This window comes from Podarcis filfolensis (genome assembly GCF_964270895.1).
Source record: "Podarcis filfolensis genome assembly, chromosome: 9".
NCBI lineage: Eukaryota > Metazoa > Chordata > Lepidosauria > Squamata > Lacertidae > Podarcis > Podarcis filfolensis.
The window spans coordinates 65,597,668-65,612,848 of NC_139610.1; the positions used below are offsets into that span (position 1 = coordinate 65,597,668).

The 15,181-nt window shown below is 41.9% G+C and overlaps 1 protein-coding gene across 2 annotated transcripts in view; it reads right to left on the bottom strand.

Annotated features, from left to right (window-relative positions):
* CFAP299 (cilia and flagella associated protein 299) overlaps positions 1 to 15,181 on the bottom strand; it is a 328,820-nt gene that overhangs the window by 202,999 nt on the left and 110,640 nt on the right. The gene's annotated exons all lie outside the window — the stretch shown is intronic.

Here is a 15,181-nt window from a genome sequence, read left to right on the forward strand (position 1 = left end):
CTGGTTTAGGCTACAGGACTGTGACTGCCTGAGGCCACCCAGAGAGTTTTGTGGCTGAGCTGGAATTTGAACCTGATTAGCAATTGCTATATCAACGCACCACACTGGTTCTCCGCACTGGCCAACACTGTGTGTGAGTGAGTGTAGGAGACGAGAGAAAGAAAGAAGATGCTATGAAAAGCCAAATGCAACCATCGCTACACAGGGAAGCCAAGCACACGGAAAGCTGTCTAACGTATTCTGAGTGAAGAACCTGATGTAGAATCTGAAGGGAACAGGAGTTCAGCAGTTCTCTCTTGGTCTCTGGTTCATGTGGACATGTGCCTGTGGAAAGATGTTGCGTCAAATCTGCTTTTTATGATAACCAGTAAAAGCTGTATGCTCAAGGAACAGTATATTTTTCAAGACAGCTTTAATGAGCAGCTGCGTAAATCCATGCACACATAAGAAAGGTGTGTCTTTGCTGCTTCGTCTATAAAAATTACACATCCCAAGCGTGCTGGTATTTCCCTTCCTACTGCGTGATTCAGAGCTTGAGCTATTTTTCATCCTGAAGCTACCACAGCTGCATCTGACACTCCTTCCTCCCCAGGAGAACTGGGGCGATGTTGCCAGAAAAAGCACCCTGTGTGAGTCAGTGGATTGAGAGGGGATGCCCCAGGGCATGCTGATTCAGTGGGCCTCCATGGCAAAAGCAACAGAACAGATGGTGATAGACACGAACAACAAAGGAACTTCAAAAATGTATAGAAGAAAAGAGGGGGAATGTGAACAGCTTAACTGACGAAAAGGGAGGGGAGACAAATTATATCAAAGTAAAATAGATAAGGGGAAACGATGAACATCCCCAAGGAAATTCCATTTGCCCAAACAAGATCTGGTGAAATGACCTTGCATGACATAATCAGGATTGTGCAAAACTGAATAATTGTGTGGTGAGAAGGGGCTTCACTTTGCTCACGCCAAAGTAGGATGGGTGCAACCAAAATGTGCTGTAACAGATGAATGCAGATCTTTGTTATATCATTCCCTGTCACAAGAGTTGGGGATGGCCGCTAGCTTAGCGGGCTTTTAAAGGCGCAGGGAAGAAATGGGAGTTGTCAGAACCTGTTGAAACTTAAACCAGAGCCATCTCCGGATATGCATACTGGTTCCCCCTCTGGGGAGCCAAACTGTGCTGCAGATAATAATGGGCAGCAATATGTCCCATCAAGCACCAACAGGGTTCCATCCCAGACAGTATATGGACACTCTATGACCAGGACAACTGTCTAGTTTAGGCCTTGCCTTTCTGGCTGAACACATTAGACTGCTTTCTGACTTTCTATTGCCTCTCATTCCAATTGGACTACTATATCAAGCACTGACCCTAGCTAGTGATTGATTCAGTCTTTGGACAGCTCCTTTATGAGTGGTACATTGAATGTTGGGTCAACAGCCATTGCAGCTCCCTGCCAACACTAACCGATAACCCTTCAGGTAATCAAGTTTGGCTATACCTTGGCTGCATATGGCCCAGTGCTGAAAGGATGTTAAAAATCCATTTGTTTGTCAACAGCTGTTAAACATGATCGCTAAACAGAACGTTCATGTTTAGAGGCAATATGCTTCTGATTATTAGATGCTGTGGGGGGGGGGGAGAGAGAGAGAGACAGAGACAGACACACACAGAGAGAGAATAGGGAGTGCATCTCCCATTGTGCCTTGCCTGTGAGCTTCCAGATATAACTAGATAACTGAAACAAAATACTGGATGTACAGAACTTCAGATCTGCAGAGTAAGGAACCATAACGAAGACTGGACAATTAACAAGTTAGCGTAACTAAGGTGCTGTTCTTACATCAAAGGACTGAAAGAATTTAAACTCAAGTATGTCTAGATGAGATTTCGATATACTAAGCAGGAAACTAGACCCCAAGTCCAGCGAAGAGGTCCAAGACAAGAGCAGGATCTGAGCAGAAGATTTCAGACTGCTACAGTTCAGAAACTTATGTGATTATAAAGAAAAAACAGTAACTCATAAGAACATTAAACCAACAGTGTAGATACCTCTGTAGGAGGTGGAAAAATAACCCCCAAGATACAGTACTTCTACTTCACAGTGATTGCTATATGCCAGAATGGTCCAAGGCATACATATGTTTACAAGGGGTTGCAAATGCTTCGCTTAAGATACAGGCTAAACAGACAGACAAATTCCAAGACAGAAAAGGACACAGTGTGTATGAGAGAGCAGTTTGTTTAAGGTTACTGTGTAGGTACCCATCCAACCTAGAACAGAAAGCCATTTCTCCTGAAATTTCCCACCAGCTCCTTGATCCATGCTGCTGGTTATTTACAAACCAAAACTTCCTGAGCAATTGCTGCTCTAAAAAAGCTGTCTGCATTTTTAATTTGAGCATCAAAAATATTTGATGTGAAGAAAACAGCCTCCGGAACACCAAATGAGCGTGAAGTATTTTCTTGACTTCACAGAGATGGCCTGGTACTTTTCTCCTCCTTCCCCATTCCTTCCACTTCAACTGCCATTTCAGGGGGATGGAAGGAGGAAAGACAGTGTACCAAACACTTTCCTTTAGGAAGGAAAATAATCTTGGCAGACTTAGAGGAAGCACATGTCCAACGAGAGGGAAGAACCCCAAGGAGAGCTGGCATTCGGAACAGCTCCTTAGACAGGCATCTGCCACCTGCTGGAGAATCCCCGAAAGAGATTTCTTTTAAAAATAGTGAAATGCATGGTACAAACATGCCATGTGTTATAGTTACAAAATATTCGGAAGTATGTAAACCCAGCAACTTGCCCAATGACCAACACCAATTTTTCTAATGATCGCTATTCCACTCCAGGCCTGCAAATTTGCTAATTGTAGGTTGCTTTCAATTTGGTGGGTTACAAACAATCTGCCCAGTTCATAACTGTATTCTTCAGCATGTAAACCCTCGCAGCCACATAGCAAACTATGAAAGAAGAGGAAGAGGTAATGTGATTGATAGAGAACTTCTTCATCACACATTTGGTAGGAACATAGGGAGTTAATCTATACCAGTTCTGACTGCTGGTCTACCTAGACCACTAATGTCTACTCAGACTGGCAGTAACTTTCCAGGGTCTCAGGTAGAGGTCTTTCCCATCACCTGTCACCTGATGCTTTTAACTGTACAGTGGTACCTCAGGTTATAGATGCTTCAGGTTACAGACTCCACTAACCCAGAAATAGTACCTTGGGTTAAGAACTTTGCTTCAGGATGAGAACAGAAATTGCATGGCGGCAGCGGGAGGCCCCATTAGCTAAAGTGGTACCTCAGGTTAAGAACAGTTTCAGGTTAATAATGGACCTCCAGAACTAATTAAGTTCTTAACCCGAGGTACCACTGTAGATGCAAGGAATTGAACCTGGGAATCACTACAGTGGTACCTAAGGTTACAGACGCTTCAGGTTACAGATGCTTCAGGTTACAGACTCTGCTATCCCAGAAATAGTACCTTTGGTTAAGAACTTTGCTTCAGGATGAGAACAGAAATCGTGCTCCAGTGGCATAGTGGCAGCGGGAGGCCCCATTAGCTAAAGTGGTACCTCGGGTTAAGAACAGTTTCAGGTTAAGAACGGACCTACAGAACGAATTAAGTTCTTAACCCGAGGTACCACTGTACATGTAAAGCATGCACTCTTAAACCGAGCTATGGTCTCACCACGTGTCTGGTGCCTTGTCTATGAAATACCATGCCACAAAAAACCCTCAGATTAGCACAAACAGATATTCAGATAGGCTGTAACAGTCACGTTGCTCCTCTTCCAGTCTGGCTGGTCTGACTTTGCCTGTCATTGAAACTTAGGCTCATTGTTTGTTTTCTCTTGACAAAGCATTAGCTGTAAATCAGCAACAAACCTTGGTTAGAGCTTGAAGTAAAGACAAACCACAAGCCCAGGTTTGAATGATACGCTAAACCAAACCATGACTTAAACTCACCACAACAGCAGGACCAGAGGAAGAGCAAAGCACCAACCATCTCCTCTCTGCGATCCTGTGCATCCACCTAAGCCATAATTTGGCATAGCCTTATGTGATAACCCAATCAGTGAATTGTCAAGGCTCCAGCATTATGGATTGTGTATCTTAACGGCAATATGACAGAATTTAGAATATATCTGAAAACTGCAGAGTCAAATCAGAAATGGGATGGGACTGTCTCGCCAGAGTGGTGCATGCTCTAATTATCTCTCACTTGTACTACTGCAATGCACTCTACGTGGGGCTACCTTTGAAGGTGACCCGGAAACTACAACTAATTCAGAATGCAGCAGCTAGACTGGTGACTGGGAACAGCCGCCGAGACCACATAACACCGGTCTTGAAAGACCTACACTGGCTCCCAGTACGTTTCCGAGCACAATTCAAAGTGTTGGTGCTGACCTTTAAAGCTGTAGGTGGCCTCGGTCCAGTATACCTGAAGGAGCGTCTCCATCCCCATTGTTCTGCCCAGATGCTGAGGTCCAGCACCTAGGGCCTTCTGGCAGTTCCCTTGCTGCAAGAAGCCAAGTTACAGGGAACCAGGCAGAGGGCCTTCTCAGTAGTGGCGCCCACCCTGTGGAATGCCCTCCCACCAGATGTCAAAGAGAAAAACAACTACCAGACTTTTAGAAGACATATGAAGGCAGCCCTGTTTAGGGAAGCTTTTAATGTTTAATAGACTATTGTACTTTAATATTCTGTTGAAAGCCGCCCAGAGTGGCTGGGGAAACCCAGCCAGATGGGCGGGGTATAAATAATAAATTATTATTATTATTATTATTATTATTATTATTATTATTATTATTAGAAACAATTTGGAGCTTGCCGAAGCAGAAAACATGAGTTGCAAAGCAATGCAACAGCTAACGTATTGTTAGCTAATAAAGAACAACAGCAGGTAATGCTTCAAACTCAGCAACATGGAGAAGCAAGTGGTGCTGGAGACCAAAACCTGGTGGAGAGAGATTAAAGCATGTACACACGGACTCCAGGAAAACTCTCTTTGCAAAAAAAACCCAACAAAAAACAAAACAAAACTCCAGAGAGATTTATGGGAAAGCGTGTTCTCCCCTAAGTGAGAGCATGGGTTGCGGTGGGGTCTACCAGGCCAAACCTCTGTTGCCAGGCAGGTTAACTGGTTATTGCCTGAAGCAACGATTGGATGACCGGGTTGCTAGGGCAAATTGCATGTTGCAAATTGGGTGGGTGGGACCAAAGGTTTTAAATACTGGGGCACTCTGCCTTTTCCTTTCTCTTTCGCTGAGTTGGATCACCCGCCCGCCCGCCTGCCCGCCCTGTCTTCCGGTTTACCTTGCTTTGCCTGTCATGGGGTCGTCTGCCTTGGGGCAGGGGCCTAGTAGGAATTTTGCCATTTGGCTGATTGGCTGGTGCCATCTGGTTTTTGCCTACTACTTAGCAATTCGTCACAACTTGTAAGGTCGGTATTGGTTATAAAAATTGGTGGAGGAGGGATAGGCTGGGCCTGCCCCTCCAGTGGTGGTGGAAGGGAATTCCAGTAAATGAATCCTGGGGCTTGTCACGATTTCGTCCAATCCCTGAAATGGGACCAGGGCCGGCAAGCCTTGGGGAGCAGATTGGGTGAGCGGTGAGGGACTGACTCTCAGCTCAACTGATCCCCAATATTGTTATCCCTTCACTGGCTTCCGAGGGAGTTCGGATAGTCAGTTCTGTCCCAGGCGGGGGGACAGATAGTCATAACCAATGCCTAAGCAACCACTGACAGATTACGTATTTTAATAAAGTTGTGGCCCAAAATTTTATGCCAAAAACCTTAAACTAAAATTATGTGTGATTTGTGAATTATTTTGAGAGGCGGGTTGGGGACTTCTACACGCAACTAGTAATTCATTTCTGAGAGAAACCGAGATACCTATTTACAAGTCTACTCAAATACCTGGGGGACTGTGCCAATGCAGTCTTCTACATCAGAAACGATAATGTGCATTGACCTTGAAAAGGAAAACATTCTTGTGTTGGAATACGCAATGTTTCCTCGTGTCTGGCTGAGTGTTTCTGTGCAATGATGCTGACATTAGAGACTACTTGGTTTGGTATTTCCAAGACAGAACTTTATTGCTAGATCATCCAATTATCTACAATGACCCCCAGCTTTCATTTAGTTTAGTTTTTCCATTTTCTCCAGAAGGAAAACTAAAACCAAACACTTCTGTAAAAACTCATGTGGCACTAGAACAGAACTAACAATTTACGGCGGATGTTTACCCATCACTAGTTAGTCTGGCATCTAAAAGCAAAATACAAATGCCTGACTGCCTAACCTTAACCAATCTATTCCTTAGGTCAAATTACCACCAGGAGTCATGGGAAAATCAATTTCTCCAGGCTTGAATATAAAACACACACACAAATATTTCTGAAGGCAGATCCTTGACCTACTAGTTCTATGTCAACCCAGGCATAATCTGGATTGGGTAAAACATTAACTTTGCTTCCACTGTTAAGAAACCTCTTCAGGTGCACCTGTTTCTGTGATCTTTGCTGTGGGCCTTGGAGCAATATCAGCAGAAAACTAAATAAAAGAAATAACCATGCTGAACTATTCATCTAGACATCCACTGATGTTAAGTTGAACAACACAAGCAGAATAGGTTACCCACAAAGTTAAGCAGAACCAATTTGGGATTTAATTTAACCATTATAATGGGTTTCTATAACTGAGATGGAGTACAAATTTGGGGTGGGTGGATGGATCAAGCAGATCTAATGCTTCTTGAACTTTGGAACCCATTAGCGCTGGGCAATATCTGGTTTTCTTCTGTAAAATAGTATTATTTGGTGCCCATGGCTATTTGTTAGGTTTTCAAATGTATCCCTGGGCCCAGAAAGCTTACTTTGTGATACCAAATATTTCTGAAATGGTTTTTTTTCCTCCAGATCTCTTCCTGGGTCTAAGCATAAGCAAAGGGAGCAAATATTAGTTTTACAACTAATGGTAAAACAATATGCTTCCAGTGTATTGGGAATTGATTTCTAATGAATTGAAAAAAAATATTTAAAACTACTCCCCCCAAAAAAAAAACAGAGTCCTTTTTGGGGGGATAACCCAGACTGAAATTCCTAGGTGTCAGAAAAGGTTATTTATGTATGCAACAACTGCGGCCCATGTTTCGTAAGCCCAAAAATAGAAAGTGAGTGAGGTCCCAGCGAAAGAAGATTGGCAACTTAAGTTGGCAGAACTTGCAGACTTAACATATAGAATAAGAGAGCAAGAAGAACATACTTTTAAAGAAAACTAGAAAACATTTATTGACTATATGGAAAATAACTGTATACAGCTGATGAAAATGCTGGCAGCATTAAGATAAATTCAACAGAGTAAATCTTTGATGGATGTAAAAGTTATAGTAAAATACGCAAGGATGTATGATATGTAAAATGAACCATGGAAAGAGAAGAAGGGAAGTCACTGGATATTTGTAAGATGTTTATTTGGAAATGTAAAATTTATATAATAAATTTATATAAATTTATATAATAAATTTATATAAATAGATATAGATATAGATATAGATATAGATATAGATATAGATATAGATATATAGATACACACACAAACACAATACACTTCCGTTACACCTGGTGTAAAACAAAAATGAAAGCCTTTTGCATTTGTGATGAGATTAACACTGTCAAATTAGCCCAACAGAAAAACCTACATTTCATGGTATTTGTGGAAACACGCCCCTTTTCATAGTTTCTTTAGCAAACTGACAGAATGATGGAGTAACAAGAACATATATTATTGACAGGAGCAATTTCACCCCTGCTTGAAAATCCACGACTTTAAAAGCAGATGAAAGCTCCAAACTGATGAATGAGCATGGAAAAACCTGACGGAATTACATGTACTATCTCAGGAGAATTAAACCATGTGGTCATGCGGTTTTGCATTTGGCTGCAGTGCTATAAAGATTTACAGTGTGTTTTGAAGGGATCTGATAGAGGTTTATTTGCACTTGCCTAAGGATGACTGCTAGAACATGCCAGTGCATTCATACACAACATCAGAAGCGTATTGGCACAGGTAAATATCAAGAGCAGTTGGTGACACACCCTTAATTTGTAATTAATTTGCAAAACCTTTTAACTAGGAGAGCAACTCAGATGGGTATCACATCCCACTAAATCTAATGCAAATGTTCCACTGTTGTTGTTTTTTTACATTATCATCATCATACATATTATACTTCTTAATAATATTACAATTATATCTAATTCAACAAAAAAGCTCAAAGCAAATATCACATAATATGAAAATAAGTGAGGGAATTTTTTTAATACAAATTCCCCAGTATGATGTCACCTTTCTAGTAAGTTACCTTAATGTACACAATCAAATTGTTGTTGTTTTCAACACTGTTAAAGCATTCTCATAGCTTAAATTAGGCAATAGCCTGTTTGTTTGACTATATTGTGTAACATTACTGCATTACTGCACTGGTCCCATCACCTCCTGGCAAATAGAAGGGGAAGAAATGGAGGCAGTGAGAGATTTTACTTTCTTGGGCTCCATGATCACTGCAGATGGTGACAGCAGCCATGAAATTAAAAGACGCCTGCTTCTTGGGAGAAAAGCAATGAGAAACCTAGACAGCATCTTAAAAAGCAGAGACATCACCTTGCCAACAAAGGTCCGTATAGTTGAAGCTATGGTTTTCCCAGTAGTGATGTATGGAAGTGAGAGCTGGACCATAAAGAAGGCTGATCGCCCAAGAATTGATGTTTTTGAATTACGGTGCTGGAGGAGACGCTTGAGAGTCCCATGGACTGCAAGAAGATCAAACCTATCCATTCTGAAGGAAATCAGCCCTGAGTGCTCACTGGAGGGACAGATCCTGAAGCTGAGGCTCCAATACTTTGGCCACCTCATGAGAAGAGAAGACTCCCTGGAAAAGATCCTGATGTTGGGAAAGATGGAGGCACAAGGAGAAGGGGATGACAGAGGACGAGATGGTTGGACAGTGTTCTCGAAGCTACCAGCATGAGTTTGACCAAACTGCGGGAGGCAGTGGAAGACAGGAGTGCCTGGCGTGCTCTGGTCCATGCGGTCACGAAGAGTCAGACACGACTAAACGACTAAACAACAACACTGCCTTGCAGGGGTTAAACTAGATGACCCTTGGGGTCCCTTCCAACTCTACAATTCTATGATTATCAATTATATGCAGAAAAGTCTGTACGGAATCCCATGCGAGTGCCTTCAAACTGGACCCACTGCTGCAGAAATGCCATGTTTGTCTTCACCATGAGGGAAGTAATTGTTTCAGGGTGTATTTTGTAGAAAATATTGCAAGCTCATATTGTGGCAGCTGAGCGGTCTTCCAGCTACTAGAGTTTGCCCTCAAATTACGAGTTATCTTTTTTTCGTTTTTAACTTGTAATTTTCTTTCTGAAGAGATGTGATTTTTATAGCACTCTAGTGTTAGCCACATCAAAGTCACTTCCTTGTTCCGAGAATATTATTTCCCCAAATCCATGACTCTGCGATGAATCCCCCCCCCCCCATTTCATATGCTTGATGTTAAATAAATTCTGGAGCTTCTCTACAAATATACACCACTAAATGGCTACTGCATAGTTTTGGGGAGCTGTGGTTACAATCGCCTGTAATCTGCTTTATCTTGACATTCTGCTTTCATTTTTGGCAGGAATGTATCTTCCACGCAAATATCCACTGTATTTAGAGATTTATATTAAAATAAATAGTGAAATTATAGCCACAATGAATTTTCAAGAATGCAAAAGGTTGGGAATCTTTTGGAAAGGGCTCAAGGAATCCTGCCACACTGACAATTGGGCAAGAAAGCCTCCAAGTCTCCAACCGACTCTGTCCGTTACTCAAAATAAAATTATTCTGTCATAAATCAAGGTAACCTTTGGAAAATGTAGTAGCAATTTAAAGATTCAGAGTCCAGAATTTGAGACTTGGAAGTCAGTAAACTATTTGCTTAATGAGATGAGGAAGGTTACTTTGAAATCATTTCCTAAATTGCTGAGGACCAAATTACGCATTTAGCAGGATTAAGAGGTACAGCTTGACACATTTAGCAGGATCAAGTAGCAAAACTTGGCTGAAGATGATGGTGGTATAGAGGCTGCATATTTGAATACTCCTGCAGGAAAAAGACTACCAGTACACAAAAAAATAACAGAGTGTAAGAGAAGGCAAAACACACTAGTTTTATATGTGCAGAGAGGTTATTCCTTTTTTCCTTTTTTAATGGCAGAACGTTCTAAGATGAAATCACATACCTCCATCTTAGAGTGGTACACAAGAAGTTTCATCACTTGATTCTGCTGAGCATATCAACTGGTTCTCAGGTTTTCATGAAGCATCACCGCTGAGTGACCCACACACAGAATCTCTACACTGCTTCCCCGTAAAGCAAAAAACAAACAAACCCAGAAATTATCATTATTACGTGGCTTCCATGAGCAGGGCCTGATTTAGGTTTGATGATGCCCTAAACCATGCATAGGCAAACTCGGCCCTCCAGATGTTTTGAAACTACAACTCCCATCATCCCTGACCACTGGTCCTGTTAGCTAGGGATGATGAGAGTTGTAGTCCGAAAAATCTGGAGGGCCGAGTTTGCCTATGCCTGCCCTAACCTACTGAAGGTAATGGGGCCCTTTATATGTCTAGCTGTCCTTTGTCAACAACAAATTGTCACTGTTTTTTTATGTTGAATATATGCTATGTGGTAATTTATGGACCTAATAGGTATCTAAAGCAGGCATAGGCAAACTCCGGCCCTCCAGATGTTTGGGACTACAATCCCATCATCCCTGACCACTGGTCCTGCTAGCTAGGGATGATGGGAATTGTAGTCCCAAACATCTGGAGGGCCGGAGTTTGCCTATGCCAGTTCTAAAGCCATTTGCACATAACAAAATAAGTATTTTATCGAAGTATTTGTTGAACTGAAATACAATTAAGAAGAAGTATATTAATAGTGAAATACAATTAAGAAGAAGTATATTGGGGGGCAGGGCTAGAGAGTGGGGCCCTAAGCTATAGCTTGTTTAGCTTCTACGTAAATCCAGCACTGTCCACGAGCCTAACTTCAAAATGGAAACTGTATGTCAATGAACCACTCCAAGTTGTACAGTCAGTAGCTGGTAGACCGTGCCTGTTACCCAATGCATGGGCACAGCCTCAACAGAGCTTCTCTGCACTCCCACTTTGGTGCTTTAAAGTGAAATCTCTAGTTCAGGAAGCATAATGCCCAACATGCCAGCTGTTGCATATTCCTTCCCTCTGCGAGTGGCACCAATTCTGCTGTGCAAACTAAAGTAGAACTAGCATGCTTTGCACCCAGGTGCTTGCTGTTACACCCAACTTCTGGCAACACAGGAGGCAAAGTCTGGGAATGAGTCAAAGTTGGGCGAGGCGAGTTTGTGTGTTAAGGAAGAGAAAAATAAGGGCCTCAGCATTCCCTTGAATTCATATAAAAGCTCCATTTCACCTGCAAGCTTTCACTAGTGTGGCCTAGTGCCGTCTAAAAAATTTGTAACCTTATTCTGGTTTGATGCTCCAGCTGAATCCCTGTTTGACATCCTTCCAGCTCCAGGTTCAGAAACCACTGCAGTTTCAACACTTGGATGAGCACAGCTTTGCGTTCCCCTCCAAAATCTCACTATACATGTCCAAGATTGACTAAGTGGTGTTTTTCCTGCCCTAGCAAATGTCTAGAAGGGACCTTCAGGGTCATTTGAGTTCACCTCTGCAAGCTGAGAAGATATCTTTTATTGGGGCTACCTTTGCTGCAGAGAGCATGCAAACTTCACACAAAAAAAACCTTTAAAAAAAACAAAGAGCAAAGGAAAAGTAAACCATTTTTTGGGAAAAATTTGAAAGCAAAATATATATTTTATGACTGAAACCCATGATCAGCCTTCTGGCAAAGATCAGATATTTAAGCTGCCTAAAGGCCATTTCTCGTTAAGACTGCTTGACATTTCTTTTACTCTAAACATGCAGGGGAAAGCAGTTATTGATATTTGTGCTGCTAGAAGAAAAATAGCAGCTATTTCCAGGAAATGCACAGTTTTACGTCTTTTTATGGTGCCCTGCTAGAAGAGAATTGGAATGTGATACGCAATTCATATTCTAAGCACAAAAGTGATTTGTTTGAAATTAAATTATGATTACCTGCATGACTCATATCATCTCTGCAGGGAAATATTAATTGCACAGACATGGGTTCCATCAGAAGAGAAAGGAATATTTTGACAATGCACGTTTTATTTCAGCAGCAGCATGCCAGCATCCCTCTCCCCCACAAACCTTTTTCTTCCAATAAAAGTTGGGGGGGGGGGAATCAGCAAAAGATCATGTCAGCACAATATTTCTGGTGATATACAATGCAATCTTGTGTTTCATGGCATTTTCAACACAGGAAATTGGTGTATTAAAAACAATCCAATTCACATTTTTTTCGCTTGAATCAGGACTTGTGGTTCTTTTGAATGGAAACAAGCTGTTTTTACACTAACTTAAGATGTCCATGCTTGTTAATTGCTGACTCAGACAACATTCAGTGATAATGTCAATGCCTCATGCTAAAGTTTAGCAGCTAAACCATAATTTAGACCAACCTGATCTCAGAATTCATTGTCTAGGCACATTTTGTTTAGATTATTTCCTAATCATTCAAGCTATATTATTTGTAACTTGCTAATTGATTGAAACTTTAGCCAACTTCCCAAGAGCTGCAACATCTCAGTAATGTACAAATTAGAAGACCGAAAGTATGAAAGGCTATTTATCATGTCAACCCAACCATTCATTGGAACCTTGTTAAGAAAACTCTAGATATTTGAAAAGACCAGTGATAAAATCCTTATCCCGACTTATGGAAAAAAGCACTTCCATACGTCTAAGGCATCTGATAACTTCATTTTGGGGGATGGTACCCAAGTTACATGATGGATGGGTTTATAGCAACATATGGTAGACATTTTAATGAGTTTAGATTATTGTAGCCCAATGGACTATAGATAGCAAGTTCTAATGTACTCAGTCTCCATCACCACAATTCCAATTAAAGTGAAATGCCATGGAAGCAGCATCTGTATCCAATGGTGAGTTGGGGGCTTTTTGAAAAGAAAATCACTGCATATTATTTGGAATAACATACAGAAGTTTCGCTGGTGGCTTGGTCACCCTCCACTTCTACGTTTTGTGTGGAAGAGGCATTCATGTGTCCTTCACTGGTCTTGAAATACATTTAGAGGGTGATCAAATCACATGTATTTTGTGAATAGCGCCTACATGTGAAATAGTACATAACACTGTCAGTTTCTTAGTGCAGAAAGTATTGATCAGATGTGTAGAGATATTCCCTATTCTAATTAATTCAGAAGTTAATTCAATTAGTTCTGGCTGCTTCTCTGTGTGAAAGAAACAAGCAGAAGGTTGGTGATGTTTGGGTTATTCCTTCAAAGAAGCTGAGTACAGCTGCCTTAAACTGGCTCTCTTATCTCTTTCTGTCAAGGTCGTGCTGATTATAATAATATGGCCAGAAGGAGCCTGAGTTTCACTTTCTCTTTCTATCTCTTTTCCTTTCTGATGTGGTGTTCTGTACACCATGGGTTGGCAAACTAAGGCCCGGGGGCTGGATCCGGCCCAATCGCCTTCTAAATCCGGCCCAGGAATCAGCGTGTTTTTACATGAGTAGAATGTGTGCTTTTATTTAAAATAAATCTCTGGGTTATTTGTGGGGCATAAAAATTTGTTCATTCCCCCCTCCCCCAAATATAGTCTGGCCCCCACAAGGTCTGAGGGACAGTGGACCGGCCACCTGCTGAAAAAGTTTGTTGACCCCTGCTGTAGACAGTATGCTTAGTGTTGAGGTTTAGACTTACTATAAGTTCTTGTAGCTTTAAGTTAAGTCTGCTGCAACTGGATTTCTTATGGACTGTGCCAGTCCTGAATGTATTGGATTTGTAACCATTATGCTCATTTGCCTTCACTAGCAGTCAAGCTCTGCTGGATGAAATACAATTGTCTCTGGTTTATTTTTTGGGAATCCTGCAACGTGTTTAAGTTCGAAAGCACATCAAAGCACAAGTAAATAAATAGGTACTGCTCTGGCAGGAAGGTAAACGGCGTTTCCGTGCGCTGCTCCGGTTTGCCAGAAGAGGCTTAGTCATGCTGGCCAAATGACCTGGAAGCTGTACACCGGCTCCCTCGGCCCATAAAGTGAGATGAGCGTCGCAACCCCAGAGTTTGCCACGACTGGAACTAATGGTCAGGGGTCCCTTTACCTTTACCTATACATTGGAGTTCTGCTCTGGATCACTATCGAGTAGAATTTCATGATAAACACAGTCTGATATCACCTTGTGTCGCATGGCCTGCAAGGAAGGCCATCGCTGGCCCAGCCTATCAGGATGCTGTTCCGCGATAAGAACTTGGCAGTCCCCCAGAAGCATGAACCATGTTTCCATGGGGCCCATACACAGCTTCTTCTAGCCCCCTAAGTAGGAGGTAAAGATTGTGACACTTCATACTGTTTCTGCCACACTGATGTCAGAAGCAAAATAAAAAACAGCATAATACAAAACCAATCAAAGCAGCCAAGTATCTATTTGTGTGTGTGTGTGTGTGTGTATTTGTGTACAGTGGTACCTCGGGTTACATACACTTCAGGTTACAGACGCTTCAGGTTACAGACGCTTCAGGTTACAGACTCCGCTAACCCAGAAATAGTACCTCAGGTTAAGAACTTTGCTTCAGGATGAGAACAGAAATCATGCAGCTGCAGCGCAGCGGCAGTGGGAGACCCCATTAGCTAAAGTGGTGCTTCAGGTTAAGAACAGTTTCAGGTTAAGAACAGACCTCCAGAACGAATTAAGTACGTAACCAGAGGTACCACTATTTTTCTGGTGATGGTCAGAAATACACACACACACACACACAGGCAAACAACAGCCAAAACACTGACCCCCCCATACACACAACAAATAAAACAGATTTTTTAAAAAGGCACCCCCACAACCAAATAGCAACAAAAAAGGCCCCCGCAAAACCCTCATTTTAAAAACTGGGAAAGGCAGGTTTTGGCAAATGGGGTGTATGAGGGCACTGCGTTGGAGACCTAACCTCTAGCCTGATCCAAC